Source organism: Aphelocoma coerulescens, chromosome 1A (assembly GCF_041296385.1).
Source record: "Aphelocoma coerulescens isolate FSJ_1873_10779 chromosome 1A, UR_Acoe_1.0, whole genome shotgun sequence".
In the NCBI taxonomy this organism is placed as follows: domain Eukaryota; kingdom Metazoa; phylum Chordata; class Aves; order Passeriformes; family Corvidae; genus Aphelocoma; species Aphelocoma coerulescens.
In genome coordinates this window covers 23,055-32,683 of record NC_091014.1, presented here as the reverse complement: position 1 = coordinate 32,683, position 9,629 = coordinate 23,055, and the positions used below count along the sequence as shown (strand labels likewise).

The following is a 9,629-nucleotide window of genomic DNA, read 5'->3' as shown; positions in this document are numbered from 1 at the left end:
TTCTGCTGAGAGTTCTCTCTCCTCGTTGCATCCCCTTGTTTGTCATCTCCTGTGTCACGGGTGCCTGCATGGGTTTGGCCCAGAGCTGCTCTGCCCTGCTGCATACCCTGGCATATAGGTGTAATAGAACAAGGCCCAAGGCCTTTAAATCTGTAATGTAGGGTGTATTTTTGCCTCTAGATAATATGCCTAGATTGTCACAAGATGGCTGGAGCTGTGAAGTTCTCATGCAGCACTTTGACTTTTGTCATCACTTTCTTGCAGATGCAGGCAGATTAAATCCGTGGCAGAGCGCCCCATACCAGGTGAGGGGGTTCCTGCATTAAGGTCCGTCACCTTTTGTGTTTGCAGAGCAAGTGTAAATGGTTTCTGTGTTACAGCATTGTTCTTTGTCTTTGTTCTTAGGAGGTAAAGCCAGATCTCAGCAGTCAAGGTCAAGTGAACGAGGTAAGAAGTCACTGGTGGAAAGAACCACTTGTTATGCCTTGGGTGCCAAGTTCTGGTACAGCTCTAAGCATCCATTGTCATTTGTGTGTTTTAGATGTTCTGCTTGTATTACATCAAAACCTCTCGCTGACCGGCCGACAGACCCAGCTTGCTGCCCTGGTGAGCCCTCCAGAAGCATTACGGGACTCCGCAACGAAGCCTTTACCTTCTCCATGTGAAGGCACCGTCTGGGAAGCCTTCGGCAGCGGCCAATTAGTTGCAGTGAGTTGTGGAGGGAGGGAGGATTGAGGACCCCCTCAAGTTTCGGCAGTGTTGCATCACCTTGTCTCCTCTTAACCCCAGTATACCCTGTGACAATGGCGATGGCATTGGCCTCGGAGCTTGGCCAAAGCGTGCAGCCCGAGGACCCCAGCCTTTTTAGGAGATGGTGAGTGGCAGAATTGACAGGTTTTGGCTGAGGTGCCGCTAAGTTCATGCACTGATGTCTGTTTCGTTTTGTTTATTGTAGTTTGCCAAGAGATAACCAGCCCGATGAAGGCATGAGCTTCCTGCATGGTGAGGTGGCCTTCTTTTGCACCCGAGGCAGATTGACATCCTCAGACATCCAAGTGATAAGTCGAGACCTGTGTCCCACAGAGGGAGTGAAAGCTGGGTGTTGAGTTGGGACTCACCGGGAGATATTTTTGAGTCAGATTTGGAGGTGGGGATACCCAAGAAGGGACCCCTTAGGCCCCAGAAAGCTTAAGTCTTGCTTTTGACTACAGTGCCGAGGTGCGCAGGGCGGAGCAGGCCTGGTACACGTCACACGTCTATTGTGCGTTCTCTGTCTTTTGTGCCTCTTGTGTCACAGGTCTTTTGCCTTAGCCCTTTGAGATGCTTATTGCAAATGCTGGGCATTATTCTTAGCATCTCTGTTCTTGGTGTTCCTCAGTGCGTTGCCGATACCATTGATCCTTTGACTCGTGAGCTTGGAGGTGCATCAAAACCACGTCTCTCTTCAGTGTCGTTGAGTCGGGTGTCTTTTCAGGTCTTGTTCTGAGCTGCATCGACAGCTGTGCACTGCAATGATCCATTATAGAGGATGAGGACTTTTAAGAATGTGAAGCTAGCTAGAGGATTCCACCCGTCAAATTCTTGGGCATCCATCTTTGCGGTTCTTGGAATAAGCCCTTCTGTTATCATCCTCTTCTGCCAGGGTTCTTGCAGCCTCGTTGGCTCACCGTCGGTCTCGCCGCGGTCATCTCATTTCTCATTTGCTCGGTCCTTGTGATTGTCTAGCCCAGAGTTCTCTCTCCTTGTTGTGTCCCCTTGTTTGTCATCTTCTGTGTCACGGGTGCCTGAGTGGGTTTGGCCCAGAGCTGCTCTGCCCTGCAGCATACTGTGGAGTATGGGTGTAATAGGACAAGGCCTGGGGATGTGGAATTTGTGGTGTAGGTTGTAGCTTGGCCTCAAGATGGTATTCCTAGACTCATACAGGATGGCTGGAGCTGTGAAGTTCTCATGCAGCTCTTTGACTTTTGTCTTCGCTTTCTTGCAGATGCAGACGGATTAAATCCATGGCAGAGCGCCCCATACTGGGTGAGGGGGTTCCCGCAGGAAGGTCGGTCACTGTTTGTCTTTGCAGGGCAAGCATAAATGGTGGCTGTGTTACAGCATTATTCTTTCTTTGTTCTTAGGCGGTGAAGCTAGATCTCAGCAGTCAAGGTCAAGTGAACGAGGTAAGAAGTCACTGGTGGAAAGAACCACTTGTTATTTCTTGGGTGCCAAGTTCTGGTACAGCTCTAAGCATCCATTGTCATTTGTGCGTTTCAGGCGGTCCCCTTGTATTACACTGAAACCCCTCACCGACTGGTTGAGGGACCTGGCTTGCTGCCCTCATGAGTCCTCTGCAAGTATCATGGGACTCTGCGATGAAGCCTTTACATTTTCCATGTGAAGGTACCGTCTTGGTAGCCTTCAGCAATGGCCGATGAGTTGCAGCATGTCAGGGAGGGAGGAGGAACGAGGGTCCACTCAAGTTTCAGCAATGCTGTATACCTCGTCTCCACTCAACCCCGGTATACACTGCCATGATGGCGTCGGCCTTGGAGCGCGGCCTGAGGACCCGGGCTCTCTTAGTAGACAGTGAGTAGTGGAATTGTTGGGTTTTGGCTGACATGCCATGTAGCTCATATACTGATGTTTGGTTGTCTTTATTGTAGCTAACTGAGAGAAAGCAGCCTGGCAATGGCAGCAGCTTCTGGGACAGCGAGAGGCGGCCTTTTTTGCGCCCCAGAAAGATTCACATCCCCAGACGTCTGAGAGATAAGTTGAGGGATATGACCCACGGAGGGAATGAAAGCAGGGTGTCGGGTCGGGGCTTGCTGGGAGGGAGTTTTGAGTCAGCTTTGGAGATGGGGATATCCAAGAAGGGGCCCCTTAGCCCACATAATGGGAAAGCCTCACATTTGATCGCAATGCTGAGGTGCGCAGGGCAGAGCAATCGCAGTGCATGTTGCGTCACTTGTCTATTGTGCATGCCGTGTCTTTTGGGCATCTTGTGTCACAGGTCTTTTGCCTTAGCCCTTTGATGTGCTTGCAGTCATGCTTTTCGCCGAGAGTTCTCTCTTTGTTGCATCCCCTTGATTGTCGTCTCCTGTGTCACGGGTGCCTGCATGGAATGGCCCAGAGCTGCTCTGCCCTGCTGCATACCCTGGCATATCAATGTAATAGAACAAGGCCCAAGGCCTTTAAATTTGTAATGTAGGGTGCAGTTTGTCCTCTAGATGATATTTCTAGATTGTCAGAAGATGCCTGGAGCTGTGAAGCTCTCATGCAGCCCTTTGACTTTTGTCATCACTTTCTTGCAGATGCAGGCAGATTAAATCTGTGGCAGAGCGCCCCATACCAGGTGAGGGGGTTTCCTGCAGGAAGGTCAGTCACCGTTTGTTTGCGGGGCAAGTGTAGTTGGTGGCTGTGTTACAGCATTGTTCTTTGTCTTTGTTTTTAGGAGGTAATGCCAGATCTCAGCAGTCAAAGTCAAGTTAGTGAGGTAAGTGGTGACCGGTGTACTGAACCGGTTGTTATTGTTTCGATGCCAAGTTCTGTCACTCTAAGCTTTAAGCATCCATTATCATTTGTGTGCTTTAGGCAGTCCCCATGTATTATGGTGAAACTCCTTGCCAACTGGCTGATGGACCTGGCTCGCCGCTGTCGTTAGCCCGCCGGAAGTATTACAGGACTCCTTGACAAAGCCTTTACCTTTTCCATTTGAACGTGCCGTCCAGGTTGCCTTCGGCAACGGCCGGGTAGTCGCAGTGAGTTGCGGAGGGAGGGAGGAGCGAGGGCCCACTCAAGTTTCGGCAGTGCCGCATCACCTCGTCTCCTCTTAACCCAGGTATACTCTGTGACGATGACGATGGCGTTGGCCTCAGAGCGTGGCCAAAGCGTGCGGCCTGAGGAGGCCAGCCTTTTTAGGAGACGGTGAGTGGCAGAATTGACAGGTTTTGGCTGAGGTGCCACTAAGTTCATGCACTGATGTTTGTCTGGTTTTCTTTATTGTAGCTGACTAAGAGAGAACCAGCCCGGTGAAGGCACGAGCTTCCCGCATGGTGATGCAGCCTTCTTTTGCACCCGAGGCAGATTGACATCCCCAGACATCCAAGAGATAAGTTGAGACCTGTGACCCACAGTAGGGGTGAAAGCGGGGTGTTGAGTTGGGCCTCACCAGGAGGTATTTTTGAGTCAGATTTGGAGGTGGGGATACCCAAGAAGGGGCCCCTTAGGCCCCATAAAGCTTAAGTCTTGCTTTTGATCACAGTGCCGAGGTGCGCAGGGCAGAGCAGGCCTGGTACATGTCACCTGTCTATTGTGCGTTCTGTCTTTTGTGCATCTTCTGTCACAGGTCTTTTGCCTTAGCCCTTTGAGATGCTTATCGCAAATGCTGGGCATTGTTCTTAGCGTCTCTGTTCTTGGTGTTCCTCAGTGTGGTGCCGATACCATTGATCCTTTGACTCGTGAGCTTGTTGGTGCATCAGGATCACGTCTCTCTTCAGCGACGTTGAGTCGGGTGTCTTTTCAGGTCTTGTTCTGAGCTGCATTGTCAGCTGTGCACTGCAATGATCCATTATAGAGGATGAAGGCTTGTAAGAATGTGAAGCTAGCTAGAGGATTCCACCCGTCCAATTCTCGGGCATCCATCTTTGCGGTTCTTGGAATAAGCCCTTCTGTTATCATCCTCCTCTGCCAGGGTTCTTGTAGCCTTGTTGGCTCACCATCGGTCTCGCCGTGGTCATCTCATTCCTTATTTGCTCGGTCCTTGTGATCATCTAGCCTAGAGTTTTCTCTCCTTGTTGTGTCCCCTTGTTTGTCATCTTCTGTGTCACGGGTGCCTGAGTGGGTTTGGCCCAGAGCTGCTCTGCCCTGCAGCATACTGTGGAGTATGGGTGTAATAGGACAAGGCCTGGGGATGTGGAATTTGTGGTGTAGGTTGTAGCTTGGTCTCAGGATGGTATTCCTAGACTCATACAGGATCGCTGGAGCTGTGAAGTTCTCATGCAGCTCTTTGACTTTTGTCATCACTTTCTTGCAGATGCAGACGGATTAAATCTGCGGCAGAGCGCCCCATACCGTGTGAGGGGGTTCCCACATGAAGGTCGGTCACTGTTTGTCTTTGCAGGGCAAACATAAATGGTGGCTGTGTTATAGGCTTGTTCTTTGTCTTTGTTCTTAGGAGGTAAAGCCAGATCTCAGCAGTCAAGGTCAAGTGAATGAGGTAAGAAGTCACTGGTGGAAAGAACCACTTGTTATTTCTTGGGTGCCAAGTTCTGGTACAGCTCTAAGCATCCATTGTCATTTGTGTGTTTTCAGGTAGTCCCCTTGTATTACACCAAACTCCTCGCTGACTGGCTGACAGACTTGTCTTGCCGCCCTACTGAGTCCTCTGCAAGTATCACGGGACTCTGCGATGAAGCCTTTACCTTTTCCATGCGAAGGTACCATCCCGGTAGCCTTTGGCGACGGCCGAGGAGTTGCGGCAAGTCGGGGTGGGGGGGCGGGGGGGCGAGGGTCCGCTCAAGTTTCCGCAGTCCCGCATCACCTCCTCTCCTCTTAACTCAGGTATACCCTGCGATGACGGTATCGGCCTCGGGGCGCGGCCAAAGCGTGGGGCCCAAGGACCCCGGCCTTCTTAGGAGACAGTGAGTAGTGGAACTGTTGGGGGCTTGGCCAATGTGCCACGAAGTTCCTGTACTGATGTTTGGTTTTCTTTATTGTAGCCGTCTAAAAGACAAAAGCCCGGCGATGGTAGGAACTTCCAGGATGGTGAGGCGGTCTTCTTTTGCGTCCCAGGTGCATTCACATCTCAGGACGTCGGAGAGATAAGTCAAGGGGATGAAAGCGGAGTATCGAGTCGGGCCTCGCCGGGAGGGATTTTTGCGTCAGCTTTGGAGATGGGGATACCCAAGAAGGGACGCCTTAGCCCGCATAAAGTGAAAGTCTCACATTTGATGACAATGCTGAGGTGCGCAGGGCAGAGCAATCCGAGTGCATGTTGTGTCACTTGTCTGTAGTGCATGCCATGTGTTTTGGGCGTCTTGTGTCACAGGTCTTTTGCCTTAGCCCTTTGATGTGCTTGCAGTCATGCTTTCCACCCTGAGTTCTCTCTCCTTGTTGTATCCTCTCGTTTGTCATCTCCTCTGTCATGGGTGCCTGCATGGGTTTGGCCCAGAGCTGCTCTGCCCTGCTGCATACCCTGGCATATAGGTGTAATAGAACAAGGCTTGGGGACTTGAAATTTGTAATGTAGGGTGCAGTTTGTCCTGTAGTTGATATTTCTAGATTGTCACAAGATGGCTGGAGCTGTGAAGTTCTCATGCAGCCCTTTGACTTTTGTCATCACTTTCTTGCAGATGCAGACGGATTAAATCCGTGGCAGAGCGCCCCATGCCGGGTGAGGGGGTTCCCACCTGAAGGTCGGTCACTGTTTGTCTTTGCAGGGCGAACATAAATGGTGGCTGTGTTACAGGATTGTTCTTTGTCTTTGTTCTTAGGAGGTAAAGCCAGATCTCAGCAGTCAAGGTCAAGTGAATGAGGTAAGAAGTCATTGGTGGAAAGAACCACATGTTATTCCTTGGGTGCCAAGTTCTGATACAGCTCTAAGCATCCATTGTCATTTGTGTGTTTCAGGCCGTCCCACCGTCTTATGCCGTACTCCTCACCGACCGGCCGACGGACCTGTCTCGCTGCCCTCGTTAGTACTCTGTGAGTATCATGGGACTCTGTGACGAAGCCTTTACCTTTTCCATGTGAGGGTACCCTCCAGGTTGCCTTTGGCAATGGCCGAGAAGTTGCAATACGTTGGGGAGGGAGGGAGGGGGAGCGCGGGTCTGCTCAAGTTTTAGCAATGCTACATCACCTCGTCTCCACTCAACTCAGCTATACCCTACAACGATGGTGTTGGCCTTGGAGCGCGGCCAGAGCGTGCGGCCTGAGGACTCCAGCCTTTTTAGGAGACGGTGAGTGGCAGAATTGATGGGTTTTGGCTGAGGTGCCACTAAGCTCATGCACTGATGTTTGTTTGGTTTTGTTTATTGTAGCTGACTAAGAGATAACCAGCCTGGTGAAGGCACCAGCTGCCTGCATGGTGAGGCGGCCGCCTTTTGCACCCGAGGCAGATTGACATCCCCAGATATCCAAGAGGTAAGTCGAGACCTGTAACCCACAGTAGGGGTGAAAGCAGGGTGTCGAGTTGGCACTCACCGGAGATATTTTTGAGTCAGATTTGGAGGTGGGGATACCCAAGAAGGGACCCCTTAGGACCCATAAAGCTTAAGTCTTGCTTTTGATCACAGTGCCGAGGTGCGCAGGGCAGAGCAGTCCCGGTACATGTCATGTGTCTATTGTGCGTTCTTTGTCTTTTGTGCATCTCATGTCACAGGTCTTTTGCCTTAGTCCTTTGAGGTGCCAAGCATGTACCTTTTCACTTTGCGGGTATTGTCCAGGCCCCCTCCAGAGTCGGATGAAGATTTGAGGTGCGCCAGGGCAGCAGTGTAGAGGAGCCCTGGGGATTAATCTTCTGGAGGGTGATAGTCACGTTTTCTGTTTTGTCGTCTTAGGTACCATGAGCCAGTGTGGAGCCGAAGTTTGGAAACGGCCAGTAAGCGATTAGCCTTTGCAGTTACGAGGGAGGGGGGCGTTGCACAAGGGGTCATTTTTGGGACGTCTCATCGCAGTCTGAAGTTTCTTTCTGAATTTTTGCAGCCTCCAAAGCAGACTACAGGGACTGTACTGATGTCCACAGCGCCCACGTGTTCTTTTCTGTCGAGGATGGATTTTTTCCTCTCGTCTCTGAAAGCTAAGTGTTGGGACTCGTGGTTGGGAGAAGGGAAAAACCTTTGGAATCACAGGAGGCAATCTGAAGTTAGCTTAGAGGAGAGGGCTGTAGTGGGATGGGCCCCTTGGAAGTAAAGGGAGAGGGTTTCTCCTTAGCATCACCTGACCCTTTGCCGGGCAGAGCAGTTCCATACCCATGTTTTTGCAAGCTTTGTGCTTTGAGTCTTGATGTCATTGCAGATCTTTTTGCCTGAGGAGCCTGCCTTTGGGTCCGGAGCGGTTGCCCAGCAGTCATCACCTCTTTCTCTAGGCCTACTGAACTTCTTGAGCATCCTCTTAACAGCTTTGGCACTAACTTCTCGTAAGGAGTTGTTTCACTGTCACGTGCTATTGCCATAGAGCCGTCTTTCCTTTGGCATCATCACTTTCTGGCTCATCTTGCAGCAGGAATCTTGGGTCCATCAGGTGAAACTGCTGGGCAGTTTTAACTTCTCTCTGTGTTATGTAGTTTGTGTCCATCCTCTTCTGTGTCCTAGGGCTTTGTTATGTCTTGATGCTTTATCGGCATTGTTCTGGGCCGTGTTGGCAGCGGGGGGGGGGGGGGGGTCTCTCCTTGTGTACTTTCCCAGATTGGGCTTATTCCAGCATCTTTACATTTTTACTTTTTGAGACCAGAGGAAGTGCAGGAGATGTTCTCATCCATCTTCCTTCTCACTTTTGGTAGTGCCTTCTGTTCACATCCTATTCCCTTAGACTTCTATATGGAGCATATTAGACCCTCCTCACGTGACCGCGGTAGTTCTGTAGGTTTTGTTGCCTTAAAGCATATCGGGCTCAAGAATTAATCTTCCAGAGAGTTATCTCAAGCCGTCGTGTCGTCTTTGCTTATATTCGGCGCACCACCTTGTCCATGTGCTCTTTGCAGTTGGAGCTGCCCTGCCCTGGCAGGGTAATGGTTAAGAAGAACAGTTATAAAACTTAAAGGTTCATATCTTTTCTATGGGGTTTTGGGTAGAAAATTTATGGGCCTAGCGTGGAGATAACTCCTAGCCTTCGGCCCCTCACTGACCGCCTCATGTTGTCTGTCAGGTCCCTGAGGTGGCTTTGGATCTCTGTGGTCACTGATGCTACCAATTTTCCCAGAATCTACCGTTTGATGTCGAGGAGCAGCAGCTGGAAGATGTGCTGAAGCATCTTCATCCGTAGAGTTTTTTGAGTAAGGGCTGCAGAACAAAGGAAGCAGGAAGCTGAAGAGTGTGTGACTGTGTGTGTCTGTGAGAGTTGTCTGTCTTTCTACTTCTGTCTGCCTGTGAGAGCATGTGTGTTGATGGGTTCTAATGTTGTATGTGAGATTTTTGCGTTTCAGGTTTTTCAACACATTTTTAAATTTTGAATTAAAAAAACCCCAGCCAGGTTTGTTCCCCCCCCCCCCCCCCCCCCCCCAGGTTTTTTTTCCTTTGGTCCTGGCCGGTCTGCGAGGCGACGTTCATCGCCAAGGTTTGGGTGCGGACCGTGCCGGCGATGGGGTTTTGTGAGGCAGGATGATTTGGAGGCTCCTGGGAACCACATTCCCATAGAGCGCCGAGGGTTAGTGGAGCGGTCAAGATGAGAGCAAGGGTGGGTTTGTGTGTAAGCTAAAGGAGGTGTGGGTGGTGGATGACTGTTATGTTCTCTACATGTTGCTGTTTTGGGTTTCTTATAACAATAAAAGAAAATGTAATAAACTTTCCAGAAACAGTAGCATTGTTTTATTGCATTGATATGTATTTGGCTTGCATTGCCCTGTATTGTTCTGTATTGGTGTTTGCCACTGAATTTCCATGTATTGCTCTGTGTGTAAATTGGACTTTTGCCAGCATGTATATGGATTG

The 9,629-nt window shown here is 50.4% G+C and overlaps 1 long non-coding RNA gene across 8 annotated transcripts; it reads left to right on the top strand.

Annotated features, from left to right (window-relative positions):
• Window positions 1-6,343: 6,343 nt before the first annotated feature.
• On the top strand, window positions 6,344-9,154 carry LOC138120378 (uncharacterized). 8 transcript variants are annotated; one of them, XR_011155849.1, is made up of 10 exons: window positions 6,344-6,398; window positions 6,477-6,518; window positions 6,613-6,687; window positions 6,862-6,941; window positions 7,023-7,125; window positions 7,364-7,457; window positions 7,542-7,582; window positions 7,666-8,223; window positions 8,483-8,742; window positions 8,848-9,154. It is a non-coding gene; the product is annotated as an uncharacterized lncRNA (long non-coding RNA). The 8 variants fall into 8 exon arrangements; XR_011155843.1 differs by having other exon boundaries at window positions 7,687-8,223; window positions 8,848-9,153; XR_011155850.1 differs by lacking the exon at window positions 7,364-7,457 and having other exon boundaries at window positions 8,848-9,152.
• The last annotated feature ends 475 nt before the right edge of the window (window positions 9,155-9,629 follow it).